The sequence below is a fragment of the Mobula hypostoma genome, chromosome 2, assembly GCF_963921235.1.
Source record: "Mobula hypostoma chromosome 2, sMobHyp1.1, whole genome shotgun sequence".
NCBI classification, from domain to species: Eukaryota; Metazoa; Chordata; class Chondrichthyes; order Myliobatiformes; family Myliobatidae; genus Mobula; species Mobula hypostoma.
In genome coordinates, this window is record NC_086098.1 from 206,901,929 (window position 1) to 206,919,208 (window position 17,280).

Below are 17,280 nucleotides of genomic sequence, written 5' to 3' on the forward strand. Positions count from 1 at the left end.
GCTCCCTATGCGACTCCCTTGTCCATTCATCCCCACCGATCTTCCTCCCGGCACTTATCCTTGTAAGTAGAACAAGTGTTATGCATGCCCTTACACTTCCTCCCTCACCACCATTCATTGCCCCAGACAGTCCTTCCAGGTGAGGCGACACTTCACCTGTGAGTCGGCTGGGGTGATATACTGTGTCTGGTGCTCCCGGTGTGGCCTTCTATATATTGGCGAGACCCGACGCAGGCTGGAAGAATGTTTCACTGAACACCTACGCACTGTCCGTCAGAGAAAACAGGAACTCCCAGTGGCCACACATTTTAATTCCACATCGCATTCCCATTCTGACATGTCTGTCCACGGCCTCCTCTACTGTAAAGATGAAGCCACACTCAGGTTGGAGGAACAAGACCTTATGTTCCATCTGGATAGCCTCCAACCTGATGGCATGAACATTGACTTCTCTAACTTCCATTCATGCCCCTCTTCCCCTTCACACCCCATCCCTTATTTATTTATTTAATATATTTTTTATTTTTCCCCCTTTATTTTCTCTCTCATTTTTCTCCCTCTGCCCCTCTCACTATAACTCCTTGCCTGCTCTCCACCCTCCGGGCTTCCCTCCCCCCAGGCTTCCCGTCCCATGATCCTCTCCCTTCTCCAGTCTGGTATCCCTTTTGCCAATCAACTTTCCAGCTCTTAGATCCACCCCTCTCCTCCTGTCTTCTCCTGTCATTTTGGATCTCCCCCTCCCCCTTGTACTTTCAAATCTCTTACTATCTCTTCTTTCAGTTCGCCCTGATGAAGGGTCCCGGCCAGAAACGTCGACTGTACCTCTTCCTATAGATGCTGCCTGGCCTACTGTGTTCCACCAGCATTTTTTGCGTGTGTTGCTTGAATTTCCAGCATCTGCAGATTTCCTCGTGCCTGAGTTTTTAAATTAGCAAAGTGAAGATTGCTTTTCTTCCTACATAGGCTGTGAAAAGATCAACAAAGAAGGATCCGTGAGATTAAAGTGAGGATAGGGAAAAGTGAAACACTATTTCCTCTTCTGATTATTCCAGAGTTGTTAGGCTTAGTTAGCTCTCATTTAGTTGACTCAACTGTCTTGATAGTTCAGGGACCATTTGACAATAAGTGGATTGAAGAGCAGAATGCTTAGTTCTATTATGGTTCTCCAGAGCGCAGACAGCTCCTGAAGGTTAGGAAGTAGTTGAAGCAATAATAAGAAGCTGATATCACTGACAAAGTTGTGTTTTCTGATTACATTTCCCATTCATTCCCATGATGAAGGCAGATGGTACCATCTATAGCTACTGAGTTGTAAAATGTCAGTAATAGAGAAGTAAAGTCAGATAGATACACCTCATCCCTTATTGATAATATTTTGCTTAGCTGGGCAGAATGACAGATCTTCACAATCTTTGATGTGCCAGAAGGTGATGGAATTGGATAAAGATACATACTAATATTCATCTTTGCCTATCACAATACAACAGACTTCCATTTAGATATAACAATATCTCTAGACATTTTTTCTGCGAACAATGGATTATTGGATCCAAAGTCTGTAAAATATGTTAAGCTACCTAGATGATGGTGTCTGGAAAAATCAAAGCAGAAATATAGAAAGAATCTTGACAATTCTGAGAATCAGGAAAGTGTATCTTTGCTGTCTCAGCAGAGTTACCAGATGTGTTAGAATCCATTTAGTTCTGAGGAAGACAGAAACCAATACTTTTGTACCAAGCATTTATAGCAGAAGAAACACAAAGATGACAGAGCTAACGATCACCAATTTGAATTAAATTAGCACGTTCTGAGATCAGAAGTTCCTTAACCTTCCACTGAAATCATTGGCATGAAGGTCACATCTACTTGAAATATTGCAATACAATCTGTTCTGTGCTATTTTTAATGCATGAGGAAACTGTCAGTTAGATCCTAAATGGTAAAGTGGGAAATGTTATGTATACAATTTTGCTCATGATAATGGGCTTTTTGACTTCTATGTATATTTTCTACCAAATTAAGTAGAAAAGATGCAATATTCTTGTTGCTCTCTAGGGGTACTCAATGCCTGTGTAAAAGCTGTTTCTTTTACTGATTTATTGGAATAAATCAGTAGAAAACACAAATTTTACACAGGGTCGTAGAGATCAACAAGGATGCTCCATCTCTTCTTAATTTGGTAGAAAATATCTAGAAAAATTAAAAGGAGACATTGTTATGAGCAAAAGTGTGTACCTGACATTTTCCACTTATTCCAATAAATCAGTTGAAAATAATGATGACAACTTCCTGTGGTTAACATGTTTTTTGATCTCTTTCTATGCTTCATTCCATTTCTAATCAACTCTCAGATTCATTAAAACATTTTTATTATGAAAACTGTCTATTTGGTACACAGAACTAGAAATACCAAGGGCCAGGTGTATTAATGAGTTATCCATGTTGATATTTTGTTGAATATTACAAAAGTTTGTCCAAGATGTAAGTTGTTCCTCACAAAGAATGACTGTATTGTGCCTATTTATAGTCACAGAGTCATAGAGAGACAAAGCTTGGAGACCGGTCATTTACCCACAAAGTCCACAATGAATTCCTACTTTCAGTAATTCTATAATAATCTCAATTTTTATTCTAAATATTGTCACGTGTCCAGCAACAATGAATATATAATTGATTCTGGTTTTATAAACAAACATTTATTAAACTCTGCTCAACAATAGTGAAAAGTATTCAAACGACTAACTTAACCAGAAGTTAACTGCTATATGGCAACTCTGGAACAGTTTTCAAAGTGGTAAATTCAAACACAGTTTTAAAGTGGTAAATTCAAAAGCCCAATTGATTTATACAGTCAGTAAGGTGAGATTTTTCAATATCATAATCAAAGGAGAGGCTTCGCAATATCATAATCATGTGCTTGCTCAGCAGTTAAAGCTGTATAAACTTGTTGTGCCTTACCTCTAATTACACTTTGTAACATCACTGGCCATATATCTTTCGGCCACTCTGAAATCAGAGAAATAGTTTCAAAATGTTGGAAATATTTGTCCACTTCTTTCTCATTAAATGGAGGAGCCAATATAACTTCCTGACTAGCAACAAAACTGTGTCCTAGAACCAGAGGACTGATTCCCGGACTTTAATTTCTCCATCACTAGCTCAAACTCTCTCTTTTTATCTGCTTCTCTAGCTTCAAATTCCTTCTGTTTATTTGCAGCCTCTAACCGACTTTGTTCCAAATCAGCTTCTAATTGTTTTATCTTTATTTGTTCGATATGTAACTGCATCTCTAGATTACTCATTGGAAACATATCTAACATGGCTTTCTTGTAACCTTCAAAATTCCTTTAAGGTCCAATCTTCTAGCAATCTCGGATACATCACCCTTTTTTGCCCTTGCTAATACCTCCGGGTCAGGCGATGCCATAAACTCATTAATATTCTTTGCTGTCGAATACCACCCTCACACCAATCAAACAAAAGAATCGGGTATTTCCCTTTTCTAAATAAATTGATAATTAAACAAGCACTTAAGCTCAAAATTAGAACGTATCGCAGACGAGACCCCAATTTTGTCACGTGTCCAGCAACAATGAATATATAATTGAGTCAGGTTTTATGAACAAGCATAAACATCTATTAAACTCTGCTCAACAATAGCGAAAAGTATTCAAACGACTAACATAACCGGAAGTTAACTGCTGTACGGCAACTCTGGAACAGTTCTTAAGGTGGTAAATTTGGACACAGTCTTAAAATGGTAAATTTGAAAGTCCAAGTGATTTATACAGACAGTAAGGAAAGACTTCTCTGGAAATGAATTTCTTTGAAGACGTGACCTTGCTGCTGATCCCATCCAAGGGATTCACAATGAAGGAAATAAAACGGCTTAAAGGAATTAACCTTTTTCCTGGATGGTGAAAACTGCACAAACCTTCCTGATCTTGCAGGGGTTATCTCAGATGCAGGCCACTATTCCTGAACGAAGATTCAATAAGGTTGATCCTTTATAAAACTGCTGAACGACACCAACTTTACTTGGTCCATTGGGTTCCCATACTTTGGTAAGGTCTTCACTCTCCAATACTAGACTGTAAAGATAAATCAAAGGTAAACCAAACAAAACTGGCAGCAATTGACGAAACTGCTGACACAACGTTTTTGTACCTTACAATAGAAAATAAAACTCCACTTTAAAACAAAACTGTGTCATGAGACGAATACGCAGCATAATGATGTAACTGACGAACTAAACCGCATGTCAACAGGGGTTTCCCCTTTATATACCTGTAGGGAACATGTCATCACATGACCTCACACTGGCAGGAAAATTACATCACCCCACCATCACAAGACCATTACATCATGCTCACAAGATACTCAATTACATCATGGTCAAAAGACAGTCACAAGATGCCCACGAGGCATGTAACAATATCTCTGCAGATTCTATCAGATTTGGGCAGCTTTCAGTGACCAATGAACCTATCAATCCACAAGACTTTGGGATATGGAAAGAAATCAGAGCATCTGGAAGAAACCCATGTGGTCACAGGGAGAGCTTCAAACTCCATGTAGACAACACCTGAAACTTGGATTGAACTTCGGTCTTTGGTGCTGTAAGGCAATGGCTCTGCAAGTTATGCTACTGTGCTGCTCACAGCTCTTGACATGCCAAATGCAATATCGGGAAGACTGCTAACATTGACGACTGCTCAGATTGGTAACATGCAATATTGTCACTAATTGTAAGTAAGCAAATATGAACTTACTGTGTGCATTGCTGCTGTGTTTCCACTGGTTCTAATTTGACACTCGATGCTGTGGGTAACACGAGGTGTTCAATGTATATAACTGTTGGCCAGAAGAAACTGCAGTCTAATCAAGGACAAGGGAAGCAGACAAACCAGTTGTCCTTGTTTCCCCCTTTTTGTGGACTCTAAACTGTTTCTTGCTCTTGGGTAATCTAATCAGTAACTGATTTATCCACACCAGACCAGATAAATCTGTAACCAAAGCTTTTTCTCTACGTTTTGACCTTCCATCCACACTGAAACCGCGCTTTCCTCTCCCAAAAACAGAGCTTTTCTAAAACACTCTCCAGAGTGTTTAAATCTGAAAATGCCAATTGGGCATTGTAGTGTGTAAGGGGTAACCGGCTAATTTTAAAAACACTGTCATGACGTGCCGGAACAAATGGTGGCAACAGTGTGGCATTTCATTGTTTTCTTAAATGCAACCTCCAACACCATAACAACAATATCTGACAATAGATATGTAACATCCTAATGTAACATTGTATGGAAATACAAGATAACACTGATGCAGACATGTTTTGTACGTTTAACAAGGTGCTTTATTAATGTATTGCTTGTGCAAACATTCAATAGATGCAATTGTCACTTTTGCCCAGTAACTCATTTTATTGCACGTTAAATACAGCAAAATAATACAGAAAGACATGGCAAAAGTAAAGGCAAACAAATGAGGTAACAGCAAATTTCACTTTTGCCCATTAACAAGCCTTATTGTACTTAGTTGTAGCTGTCGTCCCTTTCATCGGTGAAGAGACTATGGCTGTTTCTGGACAAACGCGCACCAAGTCTTTCGTTTAGCAATTTCCTTTTAAGTTTTTCGAGTCTGTAACTGGACAAACGTGCACCAAGTCTTTCACTTGGCAATTTCCTTTTAAGTTTTTTGAGTCTGTAACTGGACAAACGTGCACCAAGTCTTTCGTCTGGCAATTTCCTTTTGAGTTTTTCTAGTCTGTAACTGGACAAACGCACACCAAGTATACCGTTTCTTCTTCGCTTGTTTTTTGTGTGTCCTGTGCATGCCCGGTAGGAAGACATTCACCCAAATACCCGTTTTAATTGGGACGGAGGTATTTTCAAAAGTGCCTGGTGTGGACGCCTATTGTTTTAACGCGAAACCGGCGTTTTCAAAATTATCCAGTCTAGTGTGGACGTAGCCTGAATGTGGGCAAAGGAAGCTTCAGGTAATGATCCGCTAAACCTGAGACAATTCTCAGAAAAGTAGTCTTTTGTTACGTAAAGGGCGTGGACTCTGAAATGATTCTTGACTCTGGGACAACCACATCTGAGCAATTCTCGGAGTAGTAGCTACATGTTGTGTAAAGTACAAGACCTACCAAAGAAGTTATCTGTAATCTCGTTAGACTCTGTCTGGGTTGCCTCATTTAACTGGTTTGGACCAGTCAGAGAGTGTAAAGGCACAAATACACAAGGCTTGGGTGAGCAGAACCATGAAACAATGTTGGTTGCAGCCCTGTACAATGACCAGTACTAAGGTGATCCAGTTAGGTCAGGTGACCTTGAGCGAATGGGATAGAGATCCAATGCTTCAATTGATGAGGATCAGTATAAGACTCAGGAGCTCAAAATAAGTAGGGGCGTTAACTCTCCAGCAGGCAGAGACCAACCATTGCGGTAAGGAGGACCCCACAGACACATGGAGATCGGGACCACGAGGAACACCTGGCCAATGTAGACTCCTTTCCCGGGTAATACCCTTTCTCTTCATTGACTGTTCATGGATTGTCAGGGAATTCTAAAAGGGAGCACACAGGTAGATAAGACTGTGAAACCATGTGCTTTTTAGTTGAAACAATGAAGGTTACTTGTCGGTAAATACAGACTCTCTGTGCCTCACTGGTCAGTATTACAAGGGGTGATCCTTGTGACATAACTGATCAAATATTCAGTAGAAGGCATGATGCCTCTGCCTTCATTATCTTAAGGATAACTTGCCAAGTCACTCAGTACTTGTACCTGTTATTTGGCAATAAAATGCACAGGGCTGTGGCTATGCTGAGAAGAGTGAGAGAGGGAATGGGTACTGCTAACGCAGTCTGGTATTTTCAACTCATCAGAGAATGTGAGTTGAGAATAAAGTGGAGCTGAGGAAGAACATTAGATATAAGAAGATTGGCATCATAGTTAATCTCATCCATACCACAATCACAGAGACTATGATGAAACATGCATTTGAAGCTACAGTTGGTGATCTTCATCATACACATCTTCTTTCACTCAACATTCATGTCATGAAGGTTCAGGACCTGATATTCCCTCTGATCCTCAACACAGGTGCCCCTCAGGGCTGTGTCCCAAGCTCCTTCCTTTACTCTCTGTATACCCATGACTGTGTCACCACCCACAGCTCCAATCTGCTAATTAAATTTGCTGATGACAGTACACTGATCGGCCTAATCTCAAATAATAATGAGGCAGCCTACAGAGAAGAAGTCATCACCCTGACACAGTGGTGTCAAGAAAACAACCTCTCCCTCAATGTCGCAAAAACAAAGGAGCTGGTTGTGCACTACAGGAGGAATGGAGACAGACTATCTCCTATTGACATCAATGGATCTGGGGTTGAGAGGGTGAACAGCTTTAAGTTCCTTAGCATAAACATCACCGAGGATCTCACGTGGTCTGTAAATACCCGCTGTGTGGTGAAAAATGCACAATAGCGCCTCTTTCACCTTAGATGGCTGAAGATGTTTGGTATGGGCCCCCAAGTCCCAAGAACTTTCTACAGGGACACATTTGAGAACATCCTGACTGGCTGCATCACTGCCTGGTATGGGAACTGTACTTCTCTGAATCGCAGGACTCTGCAGAGAGTGATGCGGACAGCCCAGCGCATCTGTAGATGTGAACTTCCCACAATTCAGGACATTTACAAAGGCAGATGTGTAAAAAGGGCCCAAAGGATCATTAGAAATCCGAGTCACCTCAACCACAAACTGTTCCATCTGTTACCATCCAGGAAAAGGTGCCCGCAGCATAAAAGCCAGACCAACAGGCCCTGGGACAGCTTCTTCCAAAAGACCATCAGACTGCTTAATTCATGCTGACGCAACTGCATTTCTATGTTACGTTGACTATCCTATTGTACATAATATTTATTATAAATGACTATAAATTGCACATTGCACATTTAGATGCAAAGATTTTTATTCCTCATGTATATGAAGGAGGTAAGTAATAACGTCAATTCAATTCAATTCAGTTCAATTAACCTGCCTAGTGGATTTGCAGTGTGAGGCTCAAGCACCTCTTGGTTCCCAAGAAGTTACTTCCCCACTCCACCTCTTCAACCAAAGACTACAGGGCCATGCCCCAAAAAAGTTGTGGAGTCCATCCTCCTCGGTGTCATGCCACATCATCTAGCATGTAGCCAGTCAACTCCAGAGTAATCTCCATGACTGATGTGTTCACAATACACCCCCTTTTAAGAAGCTATGTTTAGCCTGAAGCAGTGTCGGCCATGTTGAAGTGGTGCTTGTCTCACAGACTGTAGGTAGCTGCAAGCGCATCAATGAGCAGTATATTAGTGCTAGCTAGATGCTAAAGTCAGGATAGCTTGCAGATAGGATGGATTTCCTGAGCTGTTTTCGATTAATAAAGTTGACACCATTTTTTCAGTAAGACATAACAATCCATGTGCTCATTTTCCGCACTCAACAAATTAGCACCCTTGGATATATTAAAATTACAATACATGCACATGCACATTTAATAGCTTAAGATGTTTTCTTAATTGCACAGAGGTTATTAGAATCACCTCTTCAATGAGTGCCATATGCTTAATTACATAATGTACAGGGAAACAATCTGATTTTGTGCCTAGCATCATGAGATCTGAGTTCTTAATGTAAGTACCACATACTCTGACCTAGACATTCACTGACACTTACAGGGGTACATTACTCTATCACTGCATGATATGGCAATGGGCCATTGCTTAGAACTGCAGTAACATTCAAAGCCCATGGTCCAATGCAAATAAAAGCCTGAAGGTATAAAGGAGCATTAGACTGTGCCTGCCTTGGGTGTCAAGAAGTTATGATGGATGAGACGCTATGTTTCTACAAGAGTCATCAATGGAAACAGATCTAAACGAAACAGATTTTGTTGGTGTTCAAGTCACTGTTGATGCAGAAAACAACCTTACTATCTGAGCACCATCAAAAAGGTAAGAGGTTTATATACAACACAGAGGAAAAGCTGGAGGAACTCAGCAGGTCAGGCAGCATCCATGGAAAAGAGTAAACCGTTGATGTTTTGGGCTGAGATCCTTCATCTGGACCCCTTTTGGGAGTTATAATGACACTGTCCATTATAAAGAGCATTTTGAAGTGTATTGTGGTGTATTGAACTTCCTAAAAACATTAGATGAAAGTTTGAGCAATTCCAAGTGACAATATAGCTTTTTGTGAGCTTGCAGCACGTAAGGCATCTGTACAAGTTAAACACTGTAGATTTGTTACATATGTGTTAATAGTAGCTGTATCCTTAAACTATAGTTTGTTAAGTGTTTGCTAACAGCCTTTGTGTTCTTTCTTAGCCTTAGGCACGAGTGGCATGAGAACAAAAGGCTGAAGAGTTCATTTGTCTCTATCTGTCTCTCAATGCTTGTGGATTGAACCACTATTTACTGAAGTATCTTCCGCTTGGTTCTTGGGTCTTCACTTAGGTTACGTACACACTAGACCGGATAAATCCGTAACCAAAGCTTTTTCTCTTCGTTTTGACCCTCCGTCCACACTGAAATGGCATTTTCCTCCCCCGAAAATGGAGGTTTTCTAGAACACTCTCCAGAGTGTGTAAATCTGAAAATGCCAGTTGGGCGATGTAATGTGTAGGGGTAACCGGAGCTTTTAAAAAACGCTGTCATGACATGCCGGAACAGATGGTGGCGGCAGTGCAACATTTTATTGTTCTCTTGAACGCATATAGTGTTCTTTATAGCGGTCGAGGATGTTGTTGTATTTGGTTTGGCACGACTCTCAGTCCACGTTCTCCACTGCTTTGCTGACTTCGTAGTCGTTTGTAACTCGCAGAAGCAGATCGACTTCATCATCTGTCCAAATGAAGAAGTCCAGCGGAGGTTTCCTTGTATTCCTCGAAGACATTGTTGAAAACTTTCTTTCGCTGTTGTTGTAGGTACTCTAGTTTTTGACCAATGGAAATAGCACAACGCCGCTGTGGAAATGGAAATAATATACCGTTTCCTCTTTGCTTGTTTTCTGTAGATGTGTCCTGCGCATGCCCAGTAGGAGGAGATACGCCCAGTTACCCATTTTGTTGTGGCCGGAGGTATTTTCAAAAATGTCTGGTGTGGACACCTATTGTTTTTATGCGAAACCGGCGTTTTCAAAATTATCCTGTCTAGTGTGGATGTAAAATGATTGTGATCAATAGGTACCTAGAACAGACCCAGGGTCTCAGATGTTTGAATTTGGAGTTACCCTGACAATGGTGACAAGTGCTGGCTGAGAATTCTTAGTCCTGAAATCTTTGTGCAAATCTTTTAATCTTACTATGTAGTACTCGGTGTGGTTTATTTGTGCTTTCGACTTTATGATAATAAGTTAGGCATAAGTTACTTTGTTGTGCTTGTACACTGATTACCACATCTCCTGGAAAACTCAAATTGGTTTGGGTCTGATCAACTCAGCCCGTTACATGAAGGGATGCTTTATGTACTTAATTGAGGACACATCAAAAAAGGCTGAAAAATCGTAGCAGAATAGTGCTTGTTGCAAGTACTTCTAAAGCAAAAAAAAAAGTGGGCATAAAAGCATAAGGATAATGAAAAGCATGTACCAGACATGCCAAACCATCTAGTAAATAGATGATGAAGAATCCATTATTTTCTGCTAATCACTCCAAAAGGTCACTGCATGTATGAAAAAAATATGAACAGCTTTGATTTGGCAGTAAAATACATATATTCATTTCTGTTTACTTTTGGAACATCTGATGGCTTTTCTTCCTACAGAATAAAAGAATGATAGATGGGAAAAAATGCTGACAATTAATTAGGATTTTCTGTTCCTTTAGCATATATACTTACCAAACCTGATCCTTCTTTGTAAGCCAGGCTTGAAGGAATGATGAAGGACTGATTGTGCTGAGCTCTGCTAAAGTTAAGATAGATAGAACCAATTGGTGAGAAGCAAATAAACCCACTATAGACCAAACATATGGAATTTATAACAGGAAAAGGTGTTAAAAAGACAACATTAAGAGCTCTATATTGAAATGCATGTAGTACTTGAAACAAGATCAATAAACTAACAGCACAGGTAGAGATGAACGGATATGATCTGATAGCCTTTCCAGATACATGGATGTAAGGAGATTACAGCAAGAAACTCAATATTTATGATATTTGATTTTTAGGCAGAGAGGAAATGATGGTGGGAAACTCTGCTATGAAGTGTTAAAAAAAGTACAGTTGTAAGAACTGGGTACAGAAGATGTCAAGTCCATTTTGGTGGAAGTGAAAAAAAAGCAAGGAAGAAAGGGACAGTATAGTATTAGGAGGAAAGGCTCCCAATGAAGAGAAACACTAGGAAAAATATAAATGAGACAAAATAAAGGGAGCTTGCAAAATGAGGAGAGAATTTATCAGGAAGGGTTGTAATCTTTTTATATATATATATAGGTTAATCAAATTGGAAATGGCAGCTATGAGAATTTATTCACTGAGTGCACTTGGAAGTTTCCTAGAGAAAACATTAGAATCAACATGGGAACAGGCGACATTGGATTGAAATGTGTAAAACAACAGATTTAATGAACAATTTCAGAGTGAAAAGTCCCTTAGGAAGTCATGAACACAAGACAAAAGAATCTGCATTCAGCTCAAAAGTTATAAACTTAGGTCTGAAACAACTATGCTACGTTTAAATATGGTGAAATACTACGGAATGAGGACAGACTCACTAAGTGGCTTGGGAAATAAATAATGAAGAAAATTGATAACCAATGGCTTACATTTCTGGAGAAATATCATTGAGGAAGAAATATTAAAGAAGGTGAATGAACCAAACATGATTAACTAAGATAGTTAAGTAGGGCATTATGTTAAAGAAGAAATCATAAATTAAAGAAGAGTATCATAAATTAGAGCATGGATCAATACATGGAACTATGATGTGGCCATTACAGAATTAGATGGCTCAGGAGCATGAGTGCCAGGCTTTAAATGTTTCAAAGAGAACAGAGAGGGAGGCAAAAGAGATGGGGGCATGGCATTGCTAATTAGGGATAGTGACACAGCTCTAGAAAAGGAGGAAGTCATGGAGGGATGATCTACTGAGTCAATGTGGGTGGAAGTCAGAAACAGGAAAGGGGCAATAGCTCTACTGGGTGTTTTTATATATGCCCCAATAGTAACAGCGATATCAAGGAGCAGATAGGGAGGCAGATTCTGGAATAGTGCAATAATAATAGGGTTGTTGTGATGGGAGATTTTAACTTTCCTAATATTGATTGGCATCTCCTTAGTGCAAGGGGTTTAGATGGGGTACAGCTTTTTAGGTGTGTTCAGGAAGGTTTCCTGATGCAATATGTAGATAAGCCAACTAGAGGAGAGGCTGTACTTGATCTGGTATTGGGAAATGAACCTGGTCAGATCCCTCAGTGGGAGTGCATTTTGGAAGTAGTGATCATAACTCTATCTCCTTCACCATAGCACTAGAGAGGGAAAGAAGCAGACAATTTGGGAAAACATTTAATTGGGGTAAGGGGAAATATGATGCTGTTAGGCAGAAACTTGGGAGCATAAACTGGGAGAAGATGTTCTCAGGAAAATCTACGGCAGAAATGTGGCAAATGCTCAGGGAACATTTGCATGGAGTTCTGCATAGGTATGTTCCATTAACGCAGGGAAATGATGGTAGAGTTAAAAAACCACGGTATGCAAAGTATGTATTAAATCTAGATAAGAAGAAAAGCTTATGAAAGGTTCAAGAAACTACGTACTGTTAGAGTTCTAGAAACTTACAAGGTTGCTAGGAAGGAGCTTAAGAGTGGAATTAGGAGAGGCAGAAGGGGCCATGAAAAGGCCTTGGTGAGCAGGAATAAGGAAAATCCCAAGGCATTCTATAAGTAGGTGAAGAGCAAGAAGATGAGCCGTGTCAGAATAGCCCAATCAGGTGCGTTAATAGAAATGTGTGCATGGGGTTGGAGGAAGTAGTGGAGGTATTTAATGAATACTTTGCTTCAGTATTCACCGAGGAAAAAGACCATGGGAATTGTCAGAACTGAAACGCTTCAAAACATAGACATTAAGAAAGAGGATGTGCTGGAGCTTTTGGAAAGGATTAAGTTAGGTAAGTCAACGGGACTAGATGGGATATACCCCAGGCTACTGTGGGAAGTGAGGGAGGAGATTTCTGAGCCTCGTGCAATGATCTTTGCAACATAAATAGGGACCGGAGAAGTACTGGAGGATTGGAGGGTTGCAAATGTTGTTCATTATTCAAGAAATGAAGTAGAGATAACCCAGTAAAATATAGACCAGTGAGTCTGACTTCAGTGATGGGCAAGTTGTTGGAGAAGATCATGAAAGGCAGAATTTATGAGCATTTGGAGAGACATAATATAATCAGAAACAACAGGAATTCTGCAGATGCTGGAAATTCAAGCAACACACATCAAAGTTGCTGGTGAACGCAGCAGGCCAGGCAGCATCTATAGGAAGAGGCGCAGTCGACGTTTCAGGCCGAGACCCTGAAACGTCGACTGCGCCTCTTCCTATAATATAATCAGCATGGCTTTGTCAAGGGCAGGTTTTGATTGAATTCTTTGAGGATATAACAAAATATATTGATGAAGGGAGAGCAGTGGATTTAGTGTGTATGGATTTCAGTAAGGCATTTAATAAGGTTCCCCGTGCAAGGCTCATGCAGAATGTAAGGAGGCATGGGATCCAAGGAGACCTTGCTTTGTGGATCCAAAAGTGGCTTTCCCACAGAAGGCAAAGGGTGGTTGTAGATGGTTCGTATTCTGCATGGAGGTTGGTGACCAGTGTTGTGCCTCAGGGATCTATTCAAGGAACCCTCCTTTTTGTGATTTTTATAAATGACCTGGATGAAGAAGTAGAATGGTGGGTTTGGAAGTTTGCTGATGACACAAAGATTGGGAATGCTGTGGATAATCTGGAGGTTTGTCAGTGGTTACAGCAGGACATCAATAGGGTGCAGATCTAGGCTGCAAAGTGGCAGATGGACTTCAATCCAAATGAGTGTGAAGTAGTTCATTTTGATAGGTCCAATTTGAAGACAGAATATAATATAAATGGTAAGATTCTTGGCAGAGTGGAGGATCTGAGAGATCTTGGGGTCCGTGTCAATAGGACACTTAAAGCTGCTGCACAGGTTAACAGTGTTGTTAAGAAGGCATATGGTGTGCTGGCAGTCATCAACCATAGGATTAAGTTCAAGAGCCATGAGGTAATGCTTCACCTATATAAGAACTTGGTCACACCCCACTTGCAGTACTGTGTTCAGTTCTGGTCACCTTACTACAGGAAGTATGTGGATACTACAGAGAGTGCAGAGGTGATTTTTCAAGAGTTTTACCTGGATTGGAGGACATATCTTATGAGAATAGGTTGAATGTACTTGGCACTTTCTCCTTGGAGCAACAGAGGATGAGAGGTGACCTGATAGAGTTGTATAAGATGTTGAGGGGCACTGATCATGTGGATAGACAGAAGCTTTTTCCCAGGGCTAAAATGGCTAACGCAAGGGGGCATAGATTTAAGGTGCTTGGAAATAGATACTGATGGGATGTCAGGGGTAAGTTTTTCATACAGAGAGTGGTTGGTGCGTGGAATGCACTGCCAGCAGTGGTGGTGGAAGCGGATACAATGGGGTCTTTTAAGATCCTCAGATAGGTACATGGAGCTTAGAAAAATGGAGGGCTATGCAGTAGGGAAATTCTAGGCAGTCTCTAGAGTAGCTTACATGGTTGGCACAACATTGTAGGCTGAAAAGCCTGTAATATGCTGTAAATTTCTATGTTCTATCTTTTTTGTTCATATAAGATCACAAGTTAGTGGAATATCCAAAGATTGGGATAATTTCAGAATCTAGTAAGGGAAGACCAAAAAATCAAGAAAGATAAAACAAGCTATGAGAAATTCAAAACAATAGTAAGAGCTTCTTTAAACACTTTAAAAGGAGGGAAACATGGGCCCTTCAGAAAACAAAGCTGATGAACATAACAGAGGAGTTAAATGCGTATATTAAATCAGGTTTTAAGATAAAAGATACTGTACATATCCCACTAATAATAAGAACAAAGTAGAACGAATTCAATACCATCACCAGGACAAGAGAATCAGACAAATAAATGGCCTTAATCCTGATAAGTCAGGTTACTGAGATAAGATGCAGCAGGTATAATCTTCCAAAAATCCTCAGATTTTGTGGAAACATCAGAGGAAGGGAAGCAGTTATTAATCTACAGTGAATGGTTAACTTAACACAGACTACTGCAAAAAGTTAGAATCAATTATTAAATATGCAATGGCATAACCTTGGACAGTCATAATCTAATAAGGCAGAGTAAGAGGAAATGTTGTTCAGAAAACATAGTAAAATTTGTTGAGGAATTGTCAGGCAGAATGAATGGAAGGAAATCAGCAAATATAATATGCAGTAGTTTCTGGTTAATTGGGCTATCGGTTAATGGGGGCAGCTGCTTATTTGGGACAACTCCTAAAGAACCAAATCTATAATTGAGAAAATACCCAGAGTTCACTTAATTTATTTGGGACACTGTGCCACTAGACTAGGGCAGGAGACAGTTTCTTATTAGCGTCAGTTGTGTGTACTTGCATGGCCGTTCGGCATGACACTATTTTTAAAGCAAACAGTTTTTAAATCAGCATTTTTGTCATTGACAGTTGGTGAGAAATATGCAGGAAGACAATTCAGAACTGTTTTACTTGTTGCAGTTCAAATATTCAGGCTTGGAGATGCCAGAAATAGCCAGGAATGGAAATGAAATAATTTCACTCTTTCAACAAGATAGGAACTACAAAGACTTTGAAGGTATCAATAATCATCTTGAATAGTACAATGATTTGGAGGGTGCAATTGTTGCAAGCATTATATGAAAACAGTCCATATCTGCACTAGGTGCCTGCATTGATTTTGATTTTGTTCATTTACAATCAATCAAAAGAACACAAGTAGCATACAGATGAATTTCTCCATTGATAGCTTTTCATAACTAATCATCGTCATCATTATGTGCTGAGTTGTACAACATCGGTGTCATGGTCTTTCATCTGTCTTTAATCTGATCGGTGCTTGTGGGGAAAACCTCTTTTACAATGTTGTTCTTGCTCTTTTCTCTATCCATGGCCATGACTGTTCTTGGCAAATATTCTACAGAGTGGTTTGCCATTGCCTTTCTCTGGTCAGTGTCATTACAAGATACGTGACCCCAGCCTTTATTAATGCTCTTCAGAAATTGTCTGTGTTATGCTTTGTAACTTCAAAACATTAAATGAATTCAAATGAAGGCACAAGAGTCTGGGAATGCAGCTCTAAATTCATCTTTAATTTTAGCAAGGTGCATATGTATTCACATGGTAGTATGATAACGTGTGCCATTAATGTATTTTACATATAACCTGTAATTGATTATTTAAACAAACAAAAATGCTTAATAAAACAATATATATGCAAGATTACTCAATTTTTTCTAATATATTAAAAACACAATACCCCTCCTTGCTTAGGTATAAACTCCAACTCAATAGACAATGCATCTCAACTATATACACAATATATTGTACAATACAAATACTATGTACGTGCATCCACAATATAGTGCATTTTAAGTTGACCCATTCAGGCCAAGAGATTTTATCGCTGTGGAGGCTTTGTTACTCTAGTAGGATAATGTCTTCCTGACTAGATAGATCACTCTGCTGGGCAGGTGAGACTTGTGGCTATGAAACAATTCTCAGGTTCTGGAACATCCTCCGTGGTGGTTGTAGGAGTTGACTCTGATACTGCAGGAAGTGGTTCTGACAGCTATGAACACCTTTCTTCTCCTTTTCTTTTGTCTGGATCTACTTCGATCTCTTTCTTTTTCTTTTCTCACATTCCTTCTCTCTTTCACACTTTTCTCTTTCTCTTCATTTCTTCCCTGCTTTTTCTTCTAATTTGTTCATCTTGATCTTGGGAAGGTGCATTTAGTTCACTGGAGTATTCTCTTTTTAATCCTTCTATTGTTCCCTTTACAATCTGATCTCTCCTCTTGGTTTCCTCATCCACAACATCATCTGACGAATACACTGTTTTCATATCTCAATTCACTCCTTTCTTGTTGGCCTTCCATGCATCCAGCTGGACGTTTTTCTTAGCATCTAATTTCATAAGCAGCATTTTGTCTCCCCCTTGAAGTTCATGCAATAAAATTAATGCATGCAGAGCAG